The sequence below is a fragment of the Pinus tabuliformis genome, chromosome X (genome assembly GCF_031772625.1).
Source record: "Pinus tabuliformis cultivar Carrire ecotype Pingquan chromosome X, CPIR1, whole genome shotgun sequence".
NCBI classification, from domain to species: Eukaryota; Viridiplantae; Streptophyta; class Pinopsida; order Pinales; family Pinaceae; genus Pinus; species Pinus tabuliformis.
In genome coordinates this window covers 1488545757-1488560455 of record NC_142308.1, presented here as the reverse complement: position 1 = coordinate 1488560455, position 14699 = coordinate 1488545757, and the positions used below count along the sequence as shown (strand labels likewise).

General features: G+C 35.3%; 1 pseudogene; it reads right to left on the bottom strand.

Moving 5' to 3' along the window:
* Positions 1-3431: 3431 nt before the first annotated feature.
* On the bottom strand, positions 3432-4563 carry LOC149145634 (putative carboxylesterase 18 pseudogene; annotated as a pseudogene).
* Positions 4564-14699: the final 10136 nt, after the last annotated feature.

Here is a 14699-nt window from a genome sequence, read left to right as displayed (position 1 = left end):
TATATTTTGAAGTAATAATTTGTCTTTCTCAATTATGGAAAAAATTTTAAGTGCTAATATTCGTAGGTGGACTAATTTTCGATGCTTTTTCCAAAAAAAATTCGTCAATTTCTATTTTTTTCTAAAAATAATTCACCCAAATTTTATAGTATAAGATTATTTTAGCTTAAAAATCACCAAAATTTATAGCGACTATATAAATCATCGGAAATTTGAATAATTTTACAAAAAAATACCTAACATTTTATAGTTTGTATATCAGGTAGTAAGATTCACCAAGATTTCTAAAGTTTAAGATAAATTTCCATCCTTAAAATTGTCCCTGTTCTCAATTGTAGAGCATTAAGGGAGTGACAACGATTTGTCAACAGTGGTAGGTTCATCAAGTTCTATCATTTCACCAATTTTCATTTCAAGGTTCACTCCCTTGTGTACTATGATTTCATGGTAGGACATTATGCCCTAAAGAGGCCAGTGACATAGGAAGAGGTGACAATAAGGTAGGCCACTCATCCCCCGAGCTCAACAAGGGGTTGAAGAGTCAATAGGGGGGAATTTTGGGTGCAAACTCCTTAGAACATCCAAGAAGAAATTAAGACAATGAAGGAGGCGAGATTGAAAAATAAATTAATCAATGATACATACATAGATGAGGTGATGGAGAATTGGGTACCTGGTATGTGTAGCGTTATGGCTAGGGATACTAAGTACTTCAAAACAATGGATTTGTATTAATAGATGAAAACTCTGGTTGGCAAGTGTTAATATAAATAAATGAGACCTATTAAGAAACAATACTACAATTAGTTGTGATGCAACTTAAAGTCAAAGTTATTGATACCAAACTTACAAACTTAACTAAGAAAACCCATGGACTGAAGTTTATTGGGACTAAACATAGTGTAGAACAAACTCCCTGTGTACTATTCAACATCCCTGCATCCCCTCAAAATGATCTTTAATATTTACATATTAGTTTTCTCATTACAAAAGCAACAATTTTATTACTTTTGATTTTCACATGACAAGAATAACAATTTTTTCACTTTTCTTAAATTTAATTATTTAAACAATTTCATTGTACATGAAAGTTTCATACGCAATTTATAACCAAGACAAACATAAACATTTCCTTTCTTTACTTACTAATATGGTTTTTTATGGGCAGACCAACAAACTCTTTTATTTATTTATTTATTCGAATTAGGTTGAGTTTAAGTTGGGGCTAGCCCCAACCCACCACTACAAGGATGTTATCACTAGGACTCTAGGATTGTGCAAAGCTCGACCTAGCTTAAATGCCCTTTAGATAATTTAATAGCTCCATCTAGCTTAAACGCCCTTTAGAGAAATTTAATTCGCCCAAAGATCGATCCTATCGTAAAACCCTCCCATAGAATTTTAGCTAATAACCTAATAAAAACTAAAAAACCGCACAAATCAATTAATCTACGCCTCATAACCACAAACCAACAAACTTAACTCATATACAATAACAATAATAATTTAACTTATATACAACAACACTACTAATAATCTTTTTGTCTTTATTGTAATTTCGCTTACAAAATACATCATAATAATATAAAAACACATATCAAATAAATTATGGAGTTGTCTTTAGTGCAATTTTTTGGAAGCTTTTACCATGGGTTTTCATGGTCAAATTACTTTTTAAAATCTGGCAAGAATTTATTGAAATCACAAACTTGATGGGTAATCTTGTGCAATTGAAGTGCCCTAGAGGTTTTCAAGGGTCCTAAGTCCATATATACCGTCAAAAAATAGTTTAAATAACACAAATCAAGATTTCACCTGATTCCGGCACCAGAAAGTCCAAAAAATCCCAATAAAGACAACTCCCTAAATTATTACAAATACATTTTAATTGTTTATTCCAATTTTTAATCTAACGAATATTTAGGAAGTGCCTAAGATCGTCTATGAACTTGGAAGCCAAGTAATAAGGAAAGAACTGAAAGCCATGACATAGGAAGAGGCGACAATAAGGTAGGCCACTCATCCCCCGAGCTCAACAAGGGGTTGAAGAGTCAATAGGGGGGAATTTTGGGTGCAAACTCCATAGAACATCCAAGAAGAAATTAAGACAATGAAGGAGGCGAGATTGAAAAATAAATTCATCAATGATACATACATAGATGAGGTGATGGGGAATTGGGTACCTGGTATGTGTAGCGTTATGGCTAGGAATACTAAGTACTTCAAAACAATGGATTTGTATTGATAGATGAAAACTCTAGTTGGCAAGTGTTAATATAAATAAATGAGACCTATTAAGAAACAATACTACAATTAGTTGTGATGCAACTTAAAGTCAAAGTTATTGATACCAAACTTACAAACTTGACTAAGAAAACCCATGGACTGAAGTTTATTGGGACTAAACATAGTGTAGAACAAACTACCTGTGTACTATTCAACATCCCTGCATCCCCTCAAAATGATCTCTAATATTTACATATTAGTTTTCTCATTACAAAAGCAACAATTTTATTACTTTTGATTTTCGGATGACAAGAATAACAATCTTTTCACTTTTCTTAAATTTAATTATTTAAACAATTTCGTTGTACATGAAAGTTTCATACGCAATTTATAACCAAGACAAACATAACCATTTCCTTTCTTTACTTACTAATATGGTTTTTTATGGGCAAACCAACAAACTCTTTTATTTATTTATTTATTCGAATTAGGTTGAGTTTAAGTTGGGGCTAGCCCCAACCCACCACTACAGGGATGCTATCACTAGGACACTAGGATTGTGCAAAGCTTGACCTAGCTTAAATGCCCTTTAGATAATTTAATAGTTCCACCTAACATAAACACCCTTTAGAGAAATTTAATTCGCCCAAAGATCGATCCTATCCTAAAACCCTCCCCATAGAATTTTAACTAATAACCTAATAAAAACTTAAAAACCTCACAAATCAATTAATCTACGCCTCATAACTACAAACCAACAAACTTAACTCATATACAATAACAATAATAATTTAACTTATATACAACAACACTACTAATAATCTTTTTGTCTTTATTGTAATTTCGGTTACAGAATACATCATAATAATATAAAAACACATATTAAATAAATTATGGAGTTGTCTTTAGTGCGACTTTTTGGAAGTTTTTACCAGTTTTCTTGGTCAAATTACTTTAAAATCTGGCAAGAATTTATTGAAATCACAAATTTGATGGGTAATCTTGTGCAATTGAAGTGCCCTAGAGGTTTTCAAGGGTCCTAAGTCCATATGTACAATGAGAAAACTAGTTTAAATAACACAAATCAGGATTTCACCTCAAATTTTTCCACCAGATTCGAGCACCAGAAAATCCAACTCGAAAATCCAAAATATCTCAGTGAAGACAACTCCATAAATTATTACAAATTCAATTTAATGGTTTATTCCAATTTTTAATCTAACGAATATTTAGGAAGTCCCTCAGATCGTCTATGAACTTGGAAGCCAAGTAATAAGGAAAGAACTGAAAGCCATGAATACCATCCTCGTAGAACAGAAGCTCCACCGGCTTGCCCATGCTTTTCAGATGCTCAACGTATAGAAGATCTCGATCCTTGAGGAGGTCAAGACCTCCAACCACCACCAACGATGGAGGCAACGGTAACCCCGAGATGTCTGTGCCCGTTACGTTGGCCGCCGGGTGGTCTCTCGTAGCCCCTTTCGGCAGAAACGCCTTCCAATTCCAATCGCACGCCTCCAACGTAATGAGCGGCAGATCGTTGCTCAACCTCGCTTCCGCTGGGGTCCTATCTTCCCCGCCAAAGTAGGGCTGAATGAGAACGTGTCCCACGATGTTGACTGGACTCATGTCCCCTCCTCCCGCCACGCGGCATCCGACGTGGTGGACTATGTTCCCGCCCGCGCTCTCGCCCATCAAGAAGCACCGCGACAGATCGACGTTCGGAGGCAGGCAATCGTGCCCGTGCGCGCGGAACCACGAAAGCGCCGCGAAACAGTCATCGTAAGCGGCGGGGTACTTGTGCTCCGGAGCCAACCGGTATCCCACCGAGACCACGACCAGTCTTCGTCGCCCGGCCAGAGTACGGCAGAATTTGTCATAGGGAGCGTCGCTCGGCGAGAGCATGGTGAAGCCCCCGCCATGGAAGTAGACGACCACGGGCAACGCGCCCTCCTGGTTGTTGCTGACGGGAACAAAGAGACGGAACCAAGCGCCCGTGGCCTCGTCGATGACGATGTCTTTCGTATAGACTCCGTGAGTGGGCGTCTCGTTGGCAGGAGCCTTGCAGTTAAACCACGTTCCGAGGCACCGATTAACGGTGCCGTCGCTTCTCCTGCAGATATCGCACCCTGTTTTCACAAGCCAACAGAGCAACCGGACCCGATGAGGGAGCGAGCTTACCAGGCTGGACTCCACGCGTCTCCAGTCATCATTGCCCGCCATTGCAATTGGAAAACAGAAGAAGATGAAGAGCCTGATCTGCCTGCCTGCAACTCAAGTTGTGAGATGTGTTTCATGGAATAGATTGATGATATGTAAATGTAAAGGTGAATTGGGTGGCTATAAATGCGAATTAGGTGGGCGTGGTGTTTGGCAGGAGACACATGAATGGAGGAGTCAATTCAGACTGAGCTGTCACCTGTGGACAGAGCCAATGCCTTAAACGCACGAAAGGGAGAGGGTCCTTTAACGCACTAGTGGAAAGAATATTAACCGTGTAACAAGGAATGGGATTCGCTAATGCCTTAAACGCACGAAAGGGATAGGTTCCGCAACAAATATGCTCATATTGAGCATAGCGTCTTAATTGGGCAGCCTTCTATCGTTAGATGTTACCAAAGTCAAAATATAACGGTGGGTATATACAACCTCATTCAATTAATTCTCTATATCATCTTATTTATTTTCAGTGAACAAGGTCTTTTAAAGCACGAATGGAAAGAATATTAACAGTGTATTTGTTTCGCTGAAAATTAGTAGTTTATTAATGGGTATTAAACGAGTGGGATTGTATATGTTCATCGTTGGATTTTAGGTCTGGGTCTGTCAAAATCCAACAGTGAGCATATACAACCTCTCTCATTTAATGCCCAAGACCCAAAACCCAACAATGGCCATATACAACCCCAACTCATTTAATGCCCATTGGGAAGCTATATATTTGTTGTCAATTTGTAGTTGTCAACATCTTCCGTTAAAATGATTAGAATGGGAACTAGAATTGTTATTAACTTTAAAAAAATGAAAAATGATGTTGGTTGGTGTATATGAGTTACGTTTACTGTGTTATTAATTTTAAAAAATGGAATATAGTAGTGGTTGATTTATATTAACTACATTTATGAATGTGGTTGTGTTAGTTGATAACATGTTTTTCACTGTAGGATTTGTTTAGTATGGAAAATGTTATTGGTTGGCTTATATTGACAACATTTATGAATGTAGGTGTGCTAGTTGATAGCACGTGCTGATGGGTATGTAGGTGTGCTAGTTGATAGCACGTGCTGATGGGGAGAATTTCTCTATTGAGGCCACAATTTTGCAACGACAAGTTTTTCAAAAATCCTATGACTTTTTTTTTTTCAAAAATCTAATTGTGGGAGTGTTTAAATCATTTTTTTCATGGTAGAAATGGGTTCAACACCATTAAGAACCCCAATGGCATCTAAAATCTTGAAGCATAATAGTTGTAGGTTAGATTTTCAAAAATTTCGATTTTGTAAAGTATTATTGATGATGGCTAAATATGATCAAATTAAAATTGAGGAGAATTATGATAGTGAACATATAGTGGTTGTCCATGTTTAGTAATAATTGTCTATTATAGATTATGATAACTCATGGTTGACCATGTTGTTTATGATTGACCATTTTGTTGATCATCAAGACCATGGATTGATTATATTGTCGATGGTTAACCATAGACACAATGGTAACCATGATTAACCATGTTTAATATATATATATATATATATATATATATATATATATATATATCCAATTGATGAAATAATCATCACCATTACATTTTTAAATTTAATTAATAAGTTTATAGAAAAAATAATTTATATAGTTAATTTTGGCCCCCCACACATATACCATCAATGTTATGCATATCACATTAAAAAATTAGATAAATAATATATATATGGGGTTCTAATAAATTAAAAATAATAATATTTGTATATATAGAAATAATAATGTTATAAACTTAACTAGAATTTTAAGAGTTCTTTTTTTTGGAGGTTGAATTAGATCACAATTTTGAGGGTGATTTTTAAAAAGTGGTTATGCAACATTACTCTTTTTTCATTTCAGGGTTCAAACTCAAATATTTTTTTAACCATGGCTTTAAAAACAAAATATGATGATTACAAAAGATATGAATAATCATGTTGAAATACAAAAGTGGCGATGTAGCATCACCTTTTTTTTTAAGGTTAAAATTCAAACATTTTTCAATCATGGCACTAAAGATGAAATATCATGGCTACGAAAGACATGAAAAAATACATTGAAATGCAAAAGTAGTGATGCACCATCACCCTTTTTTAGGGTTAAAATTCTAACATTTTTCAATCATGGCATTAAAGATGAAATATCATAACTGCAAAATACATGAAAAAGCAAGTTGAAAACAAAAAATGGTGATGTAACATCACTCCCTCTTTTAGGATTAGAATTCAAACATTTATCAATCATGACATCCTCTTTTAGGATTATAATTCAAACATTTATCAATCATGACATTAAATGTCAAATTTTATGATCTTTTAGGATTAGAATTCAAACATTTATCAATCATGACATTAAATGTCAAATTTTATGACTATGAAAAATCCTAAAACTCACCACTTGAATTATGTGTACGTTTTATTTATTTATTTTTATTTTGAAGTGTTCAAGTGTTTTTCATAGTTATCTAACTTTTATTTTATAAAATTTTATTTTGGGTTAAAATTGTTAAATAATTGACGTTATAGCCTTAACCATTGGTATCATCCAAAAAAATAAAAAAACTCAACTATAAATCTAAAAGTGATTTTTATATTAAAAATAAAAATCTTGCCATTTTATTTGAAAAAAATAAAAATAAAAGACTATTTTTAATATATTAAAAAAAACTGTTTTTTAAGGGAAAAAAATTAAAATACAAATTTAATTTAAAAAAAAAACCGCACAATTCAAAAAATAACCCAAATAAACAACACATTTAAAAAACCTAATAATAATATAAAAAAATTTAAAATAATAATTAACAAACCAATTTGTTTTGGTGAGACAGAGTGATTTGCCTATGAAATATAACTATTTTTTTGGTAATCGTCAACCTCTTTTATTAAAATGATTAGAATGAGTATTATAATGAGTGTTAGAGTTATTTAGACCGTTAAGTGATTTAGATTTGAAATTCCTACTTAACTGAGTGTAACTATGTGAGTCACCATTATTTGATATATGCACATTAATCTTATTAACTTTAAAAGGGTGAAAAATGATGTTGGTTGCTGTATATGAGTTGACAATATTTATGAATTTGGTTGTGCTAATTGATAGCATGTGTGTTTATGGGGATAATTTGTAAAGAATACATTCAGTGAGGCCACAATTTTGTAATGATAAGTTTTTCACGAGAATGCAGTGATTTTTTTTTTCAAAAATCTAATTGTGGGAGTGTTTAAATTATTTTTTTCATGGCAGAAATGGCTTCGACACCACCAAGAACCCCAGGGGCATCTAAAACCTTGAAGCTTAATAGTTATAACCTGAATTTTCAAAAATTCCTGCGGGATTTTCACAAAATTCTTATTGTTTGATGGTGGCTAAATATGATCAAATTATAATTGATGAGAATTATCATAGTGAACATATTTAGTTATAATTGTTTATTATAGATTATGATAACTCATGGTTGACCATGTTGTTTATGATTGACCATGGTTGTTTTTGTTGATCATCGAGACCATGGTTTGATTATATTTTCCATCGTTGATCCTAGACACAATGGTAACCATCTCTCTCTCTCTCTCTCTCTCTCTCTCTCTCTCTCTCTATATATATATATATATCCAATTGATGAAATAGTCATAACCATTACATTTTTAAATTTCATATTTAAATTCAATTAATAAGTTTATAGAAAAAATAATGTTTACAGATAACTTTCCCCCCTACACACATATATCATCAATGTTATGCATATCTCATTCATATATATATATATATATATATAATATTTGTAAATATAGAAATAATAATGTTATCAACTTATAGAATTTTAAGAGTTCTTGTCTTTTGGAGGTTGTATCATATCATAATTTTCATGTTGATTTTAAAAAGTTGTCATGCAAAATTATTCTTTTTTCAAATATTTTTCTAACCATGACATTAAAAACAAGATATGATGATTACAAAATACATGAAAGTCATGTTGAAATGCAAAAATGGCGATGTAGCATTACCTTTTTTTCAAGGTTAAAATTCAAACATTTTTCAATCATGGCACTAAAGATGAAATATCATGACTATGAAAGGCATGAAAAAATACATTGAAATGCAAAAGTAGTGATGCACCGTCCCTTTTTTTTAGGGTTAAAATTCAAACATTTTTCAATCATGACATTAAAGATGAAATATCATAACTATGAAATACATGAAAAACAAGTTGAAAAGAAAAAAATAGTAATGTAGCGTCACCTTTTTATGGTTAAAAATTCAAACATTTTTCAATCATGACATTAAAAGCCAAATGTCATGACTACGAAAAATCCTAAAACTCATCACTTAAAATGTGTGTACTTTTTATTTATTTATTTTAAATGTTCAAGTGTTTTTTAAAGTTACCTAACTTTTATTTTATAAAATTTTATTTTTTGGGTTAAAATTATTAAATAATTCACGTTATAGCTTTGATCATTGATATCATCCAAAAAAAAAAAAGCTCAACTATAAATCTAAAAATGACATATATATATATATATATATTTTAAACTCACTATTAAACTATTTTTTAGTTAAAAAAAAACTGTTTTTAAAGCGAAAAATTAAAATACAAATTTAATTAAAAAAATCTCAAAATTCAAAAAATAACCAAATAAACAACACATTTAAAAAAACTAATAATAATAAAAAATTAAAATTAAAATAATAATTAATTAAAAAATAAATTTTAAAAATTATGAAATAAAAACCTTAATATAAAAATACAATTTTAAAAATAAAAAATTATGTAAAAAAAAACAACAAATCTATTAAACAAAAATAAAGACTAATTAAAAATAATTAAAATAAAAACTAATTTAATTAAAAAAAATAAAAAAAAAAAAACTTAAAAAATGTTTTTTGCGAGTGGGAAATGTTTTTCATCGCCCCTCTACCTACGGAGGTCATCAGGCAGCCGGAAAAAGAGCCTTCAGTTGGTCGTGTTGTTGGCTACTTAGCGACCCATGTGCATTTGTTGTGTGGGAAGGGTGTTGCCCGAGATCGCTCTTCTATGCACGAAAACCGCTAGATAACTGGCGACATGGCCATCTACGGGCCATGCCATTGGCTACCGAGTAGCTCTATTGGCAGAGGATCGATAACCGACGTCACCCTTCCCATAATATTTTTGTATTTTTATTTTAAAATTGTATATTTATTTTAAAATTTTTACTTTTCAAAATATATATATTTCTTTTTTTCAGAGAGAAAAACCATCATAGATTATATTAAGAAAATATAATAATCTGAATACATAGAAAGAAGCCAGCAGATTCCTGATACTGTTAAGTTTCAGATGTGTCCAAGCAACTGATTACCAGATACCAAAGAGAGTATTTTCCTGTCAGTCCAATTACTTACAGATTTTTCATTTTCAATTCAAACACATATTCCTTGATAAACTGAGATGATTTCAAAGATTTTGACTCCCACAAAAAACAAAAACAAAGCAGACTAGGAGACTCATATTGAGCGAACAAGGACCGAAATCAGCCAATAAGGTCGTGATTTGCCGATATGTGAAACAGAATAGAGTCCAGAGGCACCCTTGAATCTTGAAAAATGTGAGCATTCCTCCATTTCCATAAGAACCAGCAGACAAGAACAAACAAGGTTCGCCAAGATGAACTCTGCTCGCTCCACCATTTGAACCCATCCTGTACAGAAGAGAAGACCCGATAAGAAAAACCAAAAGACAATGAGAGTTCATACCAGATATGAAGAGATGAAGCACATTGGAAGAACATATGAACATTTGACTCGGTAGCACTCTGACACTTGGTGCATCTTCCCGGACCCTACCATCCTTTCTTTTGAAGGACCTCCCATGTAAGGTTCCTGTTCGAAAAGACCAGCCACGAGAATAAGATCATTTTGAGTGGGCATGCCACCTTCCATAGACTAGGAGGAAAGATCATATCAGAGTTAGCCGATAGGCCTGATGACATTGCAGCATATAAATCCTTTACACGAAGAGGCTGAGAAGATCTCGGAAGAGCCCATGCCAGAACGTCCCTTGTGCCTAAATGATGAATCCCCATGTCGATAAGGCTCTGAAAAACTGACATCCAAAGGGGGCACATGGAGAGAGGCAAAAATAAGTCCTCCCCATCCTTCCAAATAGGAGATGTGTATGACCAAGATTTAATCAACTTATCCCACGTAAATATACCCTTTGAGTGGAAAAAGGAAATCAATCTAGGAGGGAAAGAGGAACCCAAACCATTTACTATTGAATCAAAACCAATGAGGATGCTTGAGCCCGAGAAAATCCTCCACCGTAAATTTTCCATGAAGAAAGGTTGTATTTTCCTGAAGCTTAACCAGATAGCAGACCCTCTTTTAATGCCCAAAGATTTCCTTCTGTACCAGAACTCCATGCTTCTTCCTTTTAAATATTTTCTGTTGATGACTCTGCTCCACGGACCCTCGCCATAGATACCTCTATGAAGAGATTTGCAAAGGAGGGCTTTCCCAAATGTCCTCATATGAATAAGACCCCAGCCCCCTGCCTTCTTTGACTTGGAGATAGATTCCATCTTTACTAAATGAATCTTTGACTGATAAGATCTTCCTCCCCATAAAAAATTGGCAGCTAAAGAACACATTTTGTGAATAACAGAAGCGGGGAGAAGATAAAGGTGGGCCCAATAAACCGCCAGTTGAGATAGAACAGCCTGCACCAGGATAAATCTGCCAGCTAATGATAGGAATCTCGACTCCCATCCTGATATTTTTTTGTAGAAGCGATCAATTAACCATTGCCAATCCTGTTTGTGATTGCCTTTTGCTTTCAGGTTAAAACCCAGATATTTGAAGCCTTCCTTAATCGATGCCTGGTTGATGCCGATCAGAGCTGCAATCCATTGAACGATCTCCATATTAGACTCATTGTGATACAGCAAAGATTTGTCCCTGTTGATGACCAGTCCAGATGCTGACTGAAACTTTTCAAGGATATCATTTAGGCAATACCAGGTTGCCCTGCAGAGCATGGCGAAAATGAGGACATCGTCGACAAAGAGATTATGAGATAGGAATATATCCTTGCAGATCTTGATCGGCCTACATCTTCGTTTTGACATAGATTTTTTGATCTGAATGTTAAGAGAGTTCATCACTAGGATAAATAGCAGAGGGGAGAGGGGACAACCCTGACGAAGTCCCCTCTCCACTAGGAAAAAGGATGATGGAATTTCGTTTATAATAACTGAATATTTAAAATTTTCGACACACGCCATTATCCAGTTGATACCTTGTGATCTCAGCCCAATTTTGGCCAGCAGGATTCTTAAGAAGCCCCAGTCAACACAATCATACGCTTTTTTCAAATCTATCTTTAGAATAGCCACCTCAATATTGTTTGACAACATTGAGAATAAACACTCCTGATTCATAGCTACAGCATCTAGTATGTTCCTGTCTTTTAGAAACACGTGTTGATCCCTTGTGATAAAGGCGTTTAGAACAGGCTTCATCCTCTCCGCTATGATTTTTGAGATGATTTTAAACAAAATATTGCATAAGGCAATAGGCCTGTAGTCATGAAAAGAATCTGTTCGATCCTTTTTCGGAATAAGAGCGATGAACGTGGAAGATAAGGCACTGTTGATATTTCCGGACATACAGGAAGCCTCCACCATCCCCAGCAAATCCGCTTTGAACATCTCGTAAAAATGTGAGAAGAATTCAATTGGCCATCCATCTGGCCCAGGACTTTTGTCCTTTTTGAAAGCTTTGATAGCAGCTTGGAGCTCCTCTTCCATTATGGGCTTAAAAAAATTATCATTTGCTGCCTCGTCGAACATCTCTGGCATCGAATCCACAGCCCATAAGATATCATTAATGTTAACCTGTTGCCTCTTATATTGATTCTGAAAGAACCTTGTAGCTTCTACAGAGATATCATGCTGAGAGAAAAAGTACCCTCCATTACCATCTTCAATCTTCCAGATAGAGTTTTTTCTCCTTCTGGAATTTGCAAAATTATGAAAAAACTTCGAGTTCTGATCCCCCTCCCTGAGCCAGATCACTCTGCTTTTAAGCCTCCATGAGGCCTCTTCCTTTAGCAACAGAATTTTCTTCTTTTTTTTTCCAATTTCTCATATGATTCTTTTGCTCAAAAGTCAAGCAATCTGGGTTTGTTGAGTTGATAAAAATTCCTATCTCATTTTGGATATCTTTCAGCTCCTGTTTATCCCTCTTTTTCTTTCGGATTTGCCAATCCTTTGCTACAACCCTCAGACTTTGAATCTTTTCCCGGAAAGTTGTGAAAAGGGCCATATCAGATTCTTGTAGTTCCTTCCACTTTTTTGTTATAGATTCATTGAAGGATTGGTCTTCTAAAAAGATCCTGTTAAACTTAAAGGAATAACCCAACCTATAGTCCTTTTCCCTCCATTCAAGGAAAATAGGCCTATGATCCGAGGTGAAATCATTCCCAGTGTGAGAAAACGGCATTCCCCATTTGGCGATGATGCTAGCATTAATAATAAAATGGTCGATCCTTTTTGCAATGTAGGCTTGCCCCGTCCTGCTGTTATCCCAAGTAGGCATCAATCTTTCAGGCATGATATCCACTAAGTTCCTACTTAGAAATTCCTTTCGGAGTTTGTCAGCCAGAGGATCTTTTTTCCTGCAGTTACCCCAACACTCATCAGGTCTTAAAGTCACATTTAGATCTCCTGCTATCATCAACGACTCAATGTCAAGGATTTCCAAGGCAAACAACCTTTCCCAGAAAGGGAGCCTATTCCTGTAAGGAGCATAAACATTCAGAATGTTGAGAACAAGAGCGTGGCCCCTGATTGATGCCGAGATTAGAATTCCGGCGCAGCATTTAAAAGCCTTAGCTTTTATCCAGACTGGATCCCACAGGACTGCCAGGCCTCCAGACAGACCATTTGCCTCAGTGGCAACCATAAACCAAGACGGAAACATTCTTCTAAAGAAAGCTAAAGAATCCTTACTTGAATGCATGGTTTCCTGGATAAAGATGATTTTAGGATGAGCCGGAAAGAAGATTTCTTTTAGCGCCAAAATTTTTGGGGATGCGCCCAAACCCCTGATATTCATTGAGATTAAGAAAGTCATTTTGAAGACTCTCCAGCCATGCATGCTCTAAGAGGCTGAGATTCAGATGAGTCCAGGATTGGAACTTCGACGAGGGATAGAGACAATAGATCTACCTCTGAAATGACGACTGCCACCCCTTTGCTTCTTTCTAACCGTGATATTCTTTGCGGAATTTGGGCTGATTGATGGATAGAGAGGGGAAGAAGGTTTATGAATGGTTAATGGTTCAAGTTCCGATGGATTCCTTTGAAGAAAGAGATCTAAATCACTGTCGAATTTATTGACAGGCGATTCAACAGGGGAATTGAAAGGAGTAGGTGTATGCAAAGGTTCCTTTCCTTTCGGCAAGCCAGCAGAAGGATTAGCAGGAGAGGGAGGAGAAGAAGAGATCAGGATGGGATGTGAACCTACCACAAAATCCCCCTGTATCATAGCAGGAGGAGAGGGCACTGATTTCTCCTCAATAGGCTCGGGAATAGGAGGACATTCAAAAGCCGGCGCGTTGAGAGCCTCAGACTGACCTTGAGAAGTTTGTTGTGTGCAAAAGGGGTCCGGGTCCTGATTGTTTAATTGATACTCATGATTGCTTACATCTTCTGAGAGGAGATCAGTTCCGGAATTTCTACCCTGTTTAAAACCATACTTCTTAGTCCTGCGGTTAAAACGAAGACTGCAATTTTTGATAAGATGGCCGGTTCGATGACACAAAGAACATCTGAAGGGTATACCCCAGAAATCAAGCCTTTGGCTGATTTTGACGCCATCCCAGGTTATCTCGATATGGTCCGGATAACCTCCCTTATAAGGTTTTTCAATCAAAATCCACGCAATCCTTTTATCTTTCTCACCTCTACACCAGGGATCCACATAGATGAACTTACCAATGGAATTCCCAATCTCAGAAAGGGTTTCAATCGACCATAATTCCAAAGGTAAATTAGGAAGTTTTACCCATATCATGCAGTTTGATGGGGTATTCTTAAGTGGATCAAAGCCCATATACCATCGGGATAGAGACAGAAAACTTCTACCAAATACCCACGGTCTATTGAGGATGATCTCCAAGTCAGATACTTTAAGAAAGTGAAAGGAAAACCAGTCCTTCATTAATCGGGAGATGACAGGAATGTATCCGA